Source organism: Ornithodoros turicata, unplaced genomic scaffold (assembly GCF_037126465.1).
Source record: "Ornithodoros turicata isolate Travis unplaced genomic scaffold, ASM3712646v1 Chromosome12, whole genome shotgun sequence".
NCBI lineage: Eukaryota > Metazoa > Arthropoda > Arachnida > Ixodida > Argasidae > Ornithodoros > Ornithodoros turicata.
Window position 1 is genome coordinate 1,307,167 of NW_026999301.1, and position 11,788 is coordinate 1,318,954.

Below are 11,788 nucleotides of genomic sequence, written 5' to 3' on the forward strand. Positions count from 1 at the left end.
ATTGTATTTGCAGGCATGTTCTATTTCCACTTCAGAGTAATTAAAGTAATTTATTCTGATGGTCTGTGTCATGGCGGGGACTGTTTCAAGGCGAAACCTTTACCGTCAAACATTAAACGTGTGCGATTTAACTATCCACATCGCACTGTACCAGCTCCATCTGCATGTGGTATTGCTTACACTTTCCTGCCTTCGCCGCCAGGACAGGAAAACCGACATGTGACACTTTACCGCATCTAGGACGAATGCAGGCTGTTTATTATTTGTAGCCTTGTGGATAATTAGGCGGCTCAGCAAAAAAGAAAGAAAAAGATAATCACTTCCGCAAAGGCTGCGGCGGTTCCTACAGCGACATGCGCAGGAATTTCAATCAATGGGAGACTCCGGTGGATTCCCACAACAGTGTTCACATGCAACTTCCCGTGTACTTATATATGTCCCCCTTCAGCTATTGCAAGAATTTTCGATGTCTCCAGCGCAAGAGCACGGTACACTACGCGGCAGAGCCACTGGCATGACAGGGCGGGTGGGTTGCAGCGTGGGCTCCCTTTCCCGCTGTAGATGTGCGGAAGTTGCCTCTGCTCGTTTGTGAGCGAAACGAGTCTATTAGCATGCATAATGATGATCGCGACAAGAAACCCCATTTTACCCTATAGTTATGCAGATGTAATTACTGGGTGCATATGTGTTTTCGGCCAGTGGTGTTATGCACTCAGCCAGGATGTTGCGTAATGTCGATTCTCATATCGTTTGGTTGTCGGTAGTTTCTTCTCTCGGCGACTCTTTCACTGAAAGGTTGAATGGGAGCTCGTTGATATGTCGCGTGTATTGCTGTTCCATCCTCACGACAAACACAGGGCGTCTGTTGGTTGTGAAAACAGCTATAGGGACAGAAAGCTTGGAATGAAGATGTGACTCTCGTGTGCTGCAAGTTGCAAAGAACGACGAATGACGAATAATAGTGACGTATATATATATATAATGCAGGGAAAAAAGCCATTAAATAAACAAGTAGATGACACTAGACGTGTTTGTTATTCAAAATCACATATTAAGATGGCTTCTATGGCTGCACACAGTGAAACAGATACTCATGGAACGATGCGACAGCACCAGAGGACACGTGTTTCGCCGTGTTTGCGGCTCGTCAGCTCTGGGTCGCTGCACGGAATTGGCAAACCAGGGGTCACTCAGCGAGCGATCTACACCTGGGAGGGTGACTGAGCACTCCTCAATGCCACAGTGCAAGCCAGTATATATATATATATATATATATATATATATATATATATATATATAGAAGTTCAAAAAAAGACGCGGAAACAGATTTTAGGGAAGTTAAAAACACTAGTTTATTACATGGGGAGACGTTAAAAAGAACCTGATACCTCATACGATCCTTGTGTCCTATGCACATTTCTCAATCTTATTCTGAAAAATAACAACTTCGAATTTGACGGTAAGCACTACTTGCAAGTTCATGGCACGGCTATGGGTACAAAAATGGCACCTAACTATGCAAATATATTTATGGGAGCTCTAGAGGAAGAATTTCTGTCTCAGCGCCTGAAGAAGCCCACGCTTTACAAACGGTTCCTCGACGACATCTTCATGGTGTGGCCACACTCAGAAGATGACCTAATCACATTTATCAGCGACTTTAACAAAGCACATCCGGCCATCAAGTTCACCCATTCTTATTCCCCTTTAACTGTTAACTTTCTCGATGTCCAAGTAAAGTTAACCAACGGGGCCTTGTCCACAAACCTGTTCCGTAAACCTACGGACTCTCAACAGTATCTAGCATTTAACAGTTGTCACCCGCGTCATACTAAACTTGCCATCCCTTACAGCCAAGCACTTCGATACAGGCGAATCTGTTCCAGTGACGATGACTTGGACAGAAATCTAGCTCAACTTAGGGAAACATTCATCGGTCGTCAATTTCCACCTAGCTTAGTTGACGACGCTCTAAACAAAGCCCGCAAAGCAGATCGCAAATCCCTGTTCGAAAACCACAAACGCGTGTTAGATAATGGTTCCGTAAACCTCATCTTAACATTTAGCAGCAATATTCCAAGCGTTAACAATATACTAAACCGTCATCATAGTATCCTTCTCCAATCAGAGCGCATGGGACAAATTTTCCCTCAGCCACCGCGGGTAACCTACAGGCGCGCGCGCAACCTGCACGATAATCTAGTTAGCTCTAAAGTTAGCAAAGCAGCGCATCCAGGAAACGGCTGTCACCCGTGCGATGGTCGAAGGTGTCAAATATGCAAATTAATGCAAAGCACCCAAGTACTTAAAAGTACTAATTCCAATTTTTCCGTCAAAATTAATGGTGACTTCGACTGTAATTCATCTAACGTCATTTATGTCATTCAGTGCGGCATGTGCCAAGCACAATACGTAGGTCAGACTAAAACATCATTTCGGATTAGGTTCAACAACCACCGATCTGACGTTACCAAAAAGCCAAACCTCCCGGTCTCTCGCCATTTCAAACAACCAGGTCATTCACTAAATAACGTGTCACTTTTTATTCTCCAGTCAAATTTTAGCTCAGATCGGTGCAGGGAACAACGCGAATCTTATCTCATTTACAAATTCCAATCAACCATTAACGAAGATCTGGGAGCACTTTCAACGGTAAGAAATTTGGCCGCCTAGATGAGCTACACATTCCTCCTTTTCGTTTCCCTTCTGTTTTTCTTTCTTTCTTTCTTTTTTCTTTTTTTTTTTTTCAGCAAAGTTTGAAGCAGCGCTCACCCTGCCCGGAATTTTCCCCAAAGCGGACAGTGACCTACGGCGAATGACATCACCACCCGGACTTGACCTTCTGGAATATTCCCGAATCTGACTCACTGACAAACGCCTGTGGCGTGCCCGTACCGATTATGACGTCATGTAGCAAACCTATTTAAGAAATGTGTAATCAGCTACGCATCTTTTGTCCTGACGAAGACAGTGCCACTGTCGAAACGTCGACCCCTTGCCCATTTTTCTTTTTAACGTCTCCCCATGTAATAAACTAGTGTTTTTAACTTCCCTAAAATCTGTTTCCGCGTCTTTTTTTGAACTTCTGTAAAACTTCGTGGCCGTTTGATAATCCTTTTACCTCACCCTATATATATATATATATATATATATATATATATATATAGTTGAAATAAATGGGAGACAGAAGACAAAAGTAGGGGAAGTAACAAAAAAAGGGTTTATTAAAACTTAAAAATCATGAAAGTTAGGGAGAATGTCTACGTTACGGCGGAAGCTCCGCCTTCTTCGGGACAAAAAATATATATATATATATATATAATTCATATATATAATAATTCACTGGCTTGCACTGTGGCATTCAGGAGTGCTCAGTCACCCTCCCAGGTGTATATCGCTCGCTGAGCGACCCCTGGTTTGCCAATTCCGAACGATGCGCAGCTACCCAGAGCTGACGAGACGCAAACACGGCGAAACACGTGTCCTCTGGTGCTGTCGCATATATATATGTATATATATATATACAATTTGACCGTGCACTCCCAGCCGAGTACTCGACTGGGAGTGCACGATCAAATTGTAAACATATGCTCAACGTGCAGCCACAGAGCTTTGGCTATATTTCCTCTGTATATGTACTTGCTGGCTTGCACTGCGGCCTCCACAGGTGGCGCCGTCACCGTGGAACATTGACGTCTTGCACGAGACGCACTGTCAGCGCCGACCCAAGATCGTGTCACTCCCCTGCGCCGGGCTGACGAGTCCCAAGTAGGACGAAGCAGCTGTACTCGGCTGGGAGTGCACGATTAAATTTTATTTTTTTGCTCAACGTGCAGCCACAGAGCTTTGGCTATTTTTCCTTTGTATATATATATATATATATATAAGTTGAAATAAACGATTGCGGTTGACCACGAAAAATAAAGGTATTCAATAAAGATCAGAAGTAGAGACGGTGCTTCTACAGGACAAGGAATAAAAGGGGAACTTTATTAAAAACTAAGAGGGAGTATTCGACGTTTCGACAGCAGCGCTGTCTTCAACAGGAATGGGATATTATGGTGACGCAAGACAATTGCAAAGAATGAGAGTGGAATATGTACAAGGGGAGAGGGCACACACGTGCTTTGTCAAACATAGGTAAAAGGGTACAATGAATCACAAGCAGTCATGTTCTTCGCCGGAGGGCAATGATTTCCTGGGGTGACCAACCGGGGAGTCTGAAAGAGATACGAAAGAGTGTATGTATTCTGAGAGAATTAGGAATTTAGGTTGCGAACTGTTGAGAGGACGCCGGGGTCCTCGTTAATCTGGCTTTTAAATTTGTAGATCAGGAACGATTCTCTTTGTTCTCTAAGGCGTTGGGATGGAAAACCCAATTGCAGAACGAAAATGGCTATGTCGTTAATTGAGTGGCCGGGTTTACTAAAATGTCGAGACACTGGCAGATTAGGTTTCTTTGATACGTCGGACCTGTGGTTGTTGAATCGGATTCTGAAGGATGTAGCTGTTTGACCGATATATTGGGCCTTGCACTCATTACATTGAAGGAGATAAAGGACGTTGGAAGAGTTACAGTAAGAGTTACATATATATATATATATATATATGTTTACAAGTCAAGCGTGCCACAACCCCAGCTATATATATCGCCGGCGTGCAGCCAAAGAGCTCCGGCCAATTTTTTCCCGTATATACTTCACTGGCTTTACACTGGGCTTTCAGTAGTGTGTTAGTGCGGGGATGCCAGGGCTGGAGAGGCATGAGATGCGGCATGGGAAGAACAATGAGGGCAGCGAACTACCCGCTTAATGGCGAAAGGCGAAAGCAATACAATACAAGTGACGGGCGAACCGTCAAGTAAACGGGCGATCCACGACTGGCTAGTGGCAACTGGCATGGGAGTCTCCGGTCTTACAAAGGCGACGAGCGCGTGCCACAGCTCTGGCGTGAGCAAGGGGCGACCTCTGTTGCAGTCCAGGGGAAGTGCGGCGCGAATGAGGAGGAGAGGGAAGGAGGACCCTCACATCCCACCCTCTTCCTAAAGACCAAAGTCCCATTGGAAGAATTTGAGCATTCGCAAAAATATATCACAATACAAACTAAAATAAGCTAAGCAACATGACACTGCACAAGACAAGTGTTCCTTAGTGCACAAAAAAGTTTCACAGTTCGACTTCATCGTCACTTTGGTAGGACGGCGTTGTATGCTGTATTTACGGCGAATGCTGCTTCTGCTGAATCTGAATCCCAGTGTGGTTGATTTTGTAGTCTGATTTTCCGTAGGACTGTGACGAGTGAGCCGTTGCTGCGTTCTATCATTCCGTTTCCCTTCGCTCGGTAGGCAGTGGAGTAGTGTACTTGCACTCCGTGAAGGCGCATGAAACGTACAAACTGGACAGACTCGAAAGCTGCTCCGAGGTCGGAGAGACGATGGTCTGGGGCTCCAACACGGTAGAATATTGAATGGAGATGGGTTATTACGTCCGCGGTGTTTGTAGAACGTACTGCGGCAGGGATGATGAAACCTGTTGTGAAGATAATCACGTTAAAGATGTAGCGGGCACTCTCTGATGGTGGCATCATTATGTGGTCAAATGCGATGATTGAAAATGGAATTTCAGAGACAGGCATGTGTCCCACAAGGCCAACATTTTTTGAGGTAGGACGATTGTAGAGCTGGCAGGTTCGGCATGATGTAACATAGTTCTGTACTGATGTCGTTATTCCGGGCCACCAGTAACGGTCGTGAAGCTTGCGTAGTTTGGGTTCTGAACCCACATGGCCTGCACAATCGTGCATAGCATGGAGGTTGGCTGATCGCATTTTTGTGGGGACGACCAAGGTTGGATGCCCAGAGTCTGACTGTTTGTAGAGAATTCCGTCGATATCCAAGAAGTCGCTGCACGATGGGTTGTTTTGCATTCTTTGCCGGGCGACTGCACATTGGAGATCATCTTGTTGTAGTTCGGCGAGTGAACTGTTATGTGGTGAGATGGCAAGTGACAAGCGAGAAAGGTGATCGGCGACAACGTTTTGGCGACCTGGGCGGTGTTCCACGCTAAAGCCAAATTCAATTAAGTCCATAAGCATGCCTGTGAAGCGACGTGACGGGCGAACGTTGGTCGTGAGGCAAACAACAGTCCAATTGTCGGTAACGGGTTTAGGAGAACTCGTCACAAGCCCGGTCGTCACAGGCCAACTGGTCATAGGTGAACTCGTCAAGGAGGCCAACTCGTCACAGGGCATCTCGCACGAGGAACTGCCGTCACGCCGGAATAATCGTCACAGTGAACCTGCTCACCGCAGCGTACTTCCCAACGTGTGAAATACGTAAAAGGCTCTCCTGACCTAACCTTGGTCAGTCTCCACGGGTGCATATTCTACATGAACTGACCCACTCCCCAACGTGTGGAATACGTAAAAGGCTCTCCTGACCTAACCTTGGTCAGTCTCTCAACTTTTCTCCGCGCCCCAGCAACGGAGCCCCACGCTGAGTTTTCGTCACTTCCATATGCTCTCCGTGCCCTTAGCAAAGACGTGAAATTTGTACGGACAGCCGTCTTCGGAATCCGGGTTCGCGAAAGCGCGGGTCGGGCACTGGACTAATCCCTTTGGTAAAACACGGTGAAACGCATCCCCTTGGAACGGGGTCAACCTTGCAACCAGTGATCCGGTGACAACCGCCCCCCTCGACAAGTGTTCCGGTGACAAAAGGACCTCGTTACAGAGGGCCGGTGTGACCAATTATCCTGTGACGAGTCTTCCGGTGACGAGTGGGATTGTGACGAGAGGAAAGGTTCCCGTCGGTAACGAGGCGAAACTTTCGGCCTAAGACGTAGTGGCGGAACCTTAAGGTAATGGCCCAATGGACAGCGATACATTCCCAAACATTACTGTGCAGTTTTTGTTCGTCATGCATAAGCTTACGACTGGCACACTCGATGACGGTGTCATAGCCATTCTGAAGTTGAGTAAGTATGCACCGATAGCTAATGCGGATGCGTCTGTAGTTACAGTAGTTGAAACCTCAAGAAAATGTCCCAGAAGTGGCGCTTCAGTAAGGGCTTTGCTACAGTCTGAAAAGCTTGTTCACACGTAGTGTTCCAATACCACTCGGGGGCTTTGTCGAGGGCATACAGTGGGGCGACAATCCTTGAGAAGTTTTTCATAAAGCGGCGGTAAAAATTTGCAGGTTGTACCCAGGAGAGAACTTGCTTCCGTGGTGTTGGTCTTGGGATGTTTAACATGGCGGTCAATTTGGTTGGATCGAGGAGTTTCCCGTCGCTGCAGAGGATGAATCCTAGAAAACGGATTTTAGAGAGCCCGTAACGACACTTATCAAGTGGTGGAGCACCATTTGGAACACTTCGACGAAGTCGGGAACAAACAACAACTTTATTTTAGATTTGGAGAGTGAGGAGGTTCATCGCCATTTCGGGATGCGGGAAACCACGAAAACCACGAACTCGGGAAAACACGATGCGAAAACCAGAATGTCATCTAAATAGATGCGAATTCCTGACTTTTGTGGGGCTTTGAAGTTGCTGAACACAAGTTGCGTGGCACGTTGAAAAGTAGATGGGGCGTCCTTGAAGCCAAAAGGCATACGTGTCCACATATAAGTGCCACTGTGTGTGATAAAGGCAGTCTTTGCATAGTCCTCTTGTCGAATGCTGACTTGCCAGTAGGCAAACTTTAAATCGAGACAGGCAAAGTAGGATGTTCCTGCTACATCGTGAATGATGTCGTCTGCATGCAGCAGTGGGCTGTGATTGTAAATTTGTCTTTTGTAAAAGTATTTTCTTTCGTCCTCTGGTGACGACGATAGCTGGGAAAGTCCATGGCCCTGTATAGCTGGAAGGAGGATGCCTTGCTTTAGACGTTTATTCGTTTGTTCATCCAAAAACTGACGGTCATCCGGGGAGTATCAATGTGGACTCCTGCATGCTGTCTGGCACTGCGTTGGGCACTAATTCGATGTGATGCTCAAGTCCTATTAGATGGCCGATGTCATCTTCATGACGAGCAAAAACACTGTGATGAGTTGACAAACTGAGTTCAGACAGTTGTGCCTGCGACAGTTCCTTGCCTACAACTGCTGGTGGCAAGTCGTCATGAACAGGTATTGTAGCGATTTCATCAGATGCGGAACGAGTGTAGTGTGATGGTGCCGTGCTTTTGCAAAGGGACTCTCATGGAGGTTTTGTATCTGGTAGCGAGGAGTCCTGAAGACCCAGAGTAGGTTGGGCTTCTCGTGTGTCTTGCGCCAGGGACGACTGGCGAAGAACAACTGCGCAAGATGAATGAGGATAGAGTTTGCGATGTGCTTGTACTACTGCACCTGAAGCAGTGTAGTGCACTTCTGCTGGGTTAGGTGGCTCAAAGACAAGGTGGGTGCCTGTTACGCGGAACCAGTACTCACCCAAAATCAAGGGCAACACGTTATTGTGGAGGACAACAGCCTCTACGACTCCAGAAATAGGTCCAATTGTTATCTTCAGACAGATCGTTCCTTCTAGTAGAACGGTCGATCCACCGACAACTTCCAGTGGTGGCTAGGCCCAAGGAAGTAGTTGTGCACTGGTCACAAGGGACTGGTGCATAATGATCATTTTTGACCTAGAGTCAGGAAATGCGTCGCATGGTCCGATGCTGGCGATAGTAACTCTAAAGAATGAGCACTCCAGTTCAGATACATCAAACGTTTCTGATGTGCTGGTATGTAGAGCATGAGACACTGGTGGCGCTGGTATGGCAGTAGCCTGTGTTAGAGTCTTTAGTCATGAGGAACTGTGGTTTTGTCGGCCTTGTTTTGTAGGGAACTTGGAGGAAAAGTGGCCTTTCTCCCGACACGAGAAGCAGACAGCTTCGCTTAGTGGGTGCACCAGGGCGGAAGGCTGCACTCTTAACTCCGTACCCCTTAGTAAAGGGTAAAAAATCGCAATATTTTACCCTCTATTTCAGAAGCTACCAGGTACCCTCTGAGTGACACCTTTTATAAAAGTTACAAGGAAACCCACTAATTAGAGGTTACGGCCTTCAATCCAGCACCTGCCCGTAAAGGCGCCAACGTGCGGCTTTTTATACAGGATGTTCATTTTTATTCGCAACAGAGTAGCGCTCATTTGGCAGGTGGGTTATGTGAATCTTTGCTAATTAGTCGATCCGTAGTTACAAACACATGCGTCAGGAAATGTCGGAAATGTTTGTAACTACTGGTGGGTTAATTTGCGAAAATTAACATAACCCACCTGTCAAATGAGCGCTGGTGTGATGCGAATAAAAACAAACACCCTGTGCGTGGGATATGGACAGACATTTACAGAACACACCAAGGTACCAAAATGAACCAGCAGAAAAGGAGATCTTGAACATATGTATATTACAAAAACAGAAGTCTGTCGAGAGGTGACACATTGTGCACAAGTGCGATTCTGGTGTGAGGAGAAACCATGGTCGCTTTACCATGTATGTGGAAAAAAGAACTATCTTCTAAGTGAGAAGCAATGCATAAAAGTGCGAGGAAGCTAGCGAGTCAGAACAACTGACCTATGTTTGCTAAGCTGAACACACCCAACGAAATGGAGAACTGCAGCAGAAAAAAATTTATTCCACATTCGTGTTGCAGAGGCGAGCGCAAATGGCAATACAGTATTACATAAAACGCACACAACCTTGAGGAATATGAGTGTACAGTAACGCAGGAGACACTACATTACTGCGTTATCAGCGTTGGAGGCGCTCTGGGACAAGTTTGTGAGGTACTGCATTGCGCTGGTGACGGTATGTGAACCTGCATGTGGGATCCTGGGAACAAAAGTTTGGGCAATGAGAGTAACATTTACGGAACCATTCAAATCCGTACAAAGCACAAGGTACAAAGCTCCGCGATTGAGTCTTAGAATATCGTAAGAATACAACAAGTAGGAAGCTGCGAAATATATATCTCGATGCATATATCCGCAGCTCGCAAAATGCACGCCGGTGTATTGACTTGGCGACCAAGTAAGAGCAGAAAAGTAGCAAGCGTAAGTGGCGTTCATATGCAGGACCGCAAAACGCTTGCCATAACCACAACAAACCTGCGCTAAGAGCTCTTGCTATCAAAATAACGCGCGTACCTAGCACAAAATGTACACTTACCCAGTGTATGAAGTGTGTGAATTAGGGCTGCGGTGGTGACGTTCGTTTTCGGTTATATATTCTTTGCAATCTTCGCACTCACTACACTTTCCCCTGAGAACACCGAAAATATACTTGTTTGCTAGCGACATCTAGCTTTTCCGTTGTTCCTGACGATACTATGATAAACGCGAGGAAAACCACTGATTAAAACAGATTACACTTGTTAACGGACGGACGACGAGCGCTAAGCGTTTCAAGGAAACCGCTCTCAGTGTGGATAGACCTAGACCAGGCTCGGCTACGCAGCGAAATCGGAAATCTTGGTGGTTGCGGCATTGACAATTGTTTTCCACCTTTTAGAAAGAAACATACTATCAGTATTTCAGACTGCGAACTTATAATCTGTGTTCATACAGCATTGATAACATGTAGTTGACGTATAGGTGACGCTGAAACAGATAAAAAATAACAGCGTAGATTCGCAACTGTCGTCTCGAATGGGAGGCTGAAACGCGGCATTATGCTGAAAAACAAAAGGAAAACAAACGATAAGAAACTAACAAAGAGATTATCGTTGGAGATTTCGCTTAGAAGTTACAGTGTCGGAGTAGAGGGTACATTTATAAGTTACAACAAGCTGTTTTTGTTTTTTCCGAGATGTAACTTCTATTCGTGTTTTAAAGACATGACCTTGGTCGCTTTTAACCTCTAAATATACGTTACAGTGGTGTAACCTATAAGAAATCTCGAAATCTACGTCTATACAGAAGTTACATGTTTCTAAAAGTTACAATAAAAGGTACGGGTTTAAGAGTGTGGTGCACCGTAGCGCTGAGACAGAGCTTCGGACTGGACTTCTTTTTGTTCCGGGGTTAAGTCCGCAATTCGAACACGGTGTTGTAGAGTATGGGAGCGCGGAGGACCTTCTGGATAAGACTTGAGATTTGCAGTATGGGGACTTGCGGGTTGTTGTTTAGGTGATCCAGTGTTGGGGGGGGGGGGGGGGGATACCGATGATGTACTGGGAAGACTGTAAGGGCGTTTGTAATCGTCCTGACTGTGACTTGGGGGTACACAGGTTGCTTGTTGCAGATGCTGGAGTGCGCGATCTACGTCATCGCACATCTCAAGAAACGCTGCCACTGACGCCGGACGCTGTCCGGCGATGCTTGTAGCAGTGGGCTGAGTTGATATACCCTGCAGTAGATACTCTACTTTTCCAGCATCTGTCAGGGGAGCAGGGCATTTGTTGATATCACGGAGTTTTTCGTAGGCGTAGTCAGCGGGGGCTGGGAACTGTGTTGCTCGGTAGCCATAACCTGCTGTTGCCACTGCATCAGTGACGTTTCATGTGCGAATGTGTCGAGGAAGGCAGTCTTCCATGACTCCCACGTGGGGTACTCACGACCCGAAGTCAGATGCCAGTTCTTGTCTGTGCCGCGCAGTTTACTGGCCGCGATTAAGCATACAGTTTCTGGTGATCATGATGCTAGTTCTTGCGTTCCTTGAAGACCTCCAATCCATAGGCGTGCTGTTTGCGCCATCCTCAAAGGCAGGTATGCTAGACGAAACGTCGGACATGGTGGTGACGTTTATTTGAGGAACGTAAGACATCTGGTAGGGCTGAAGTACAGGAGGCAAAGCTTAGTGAGGTGCGGTA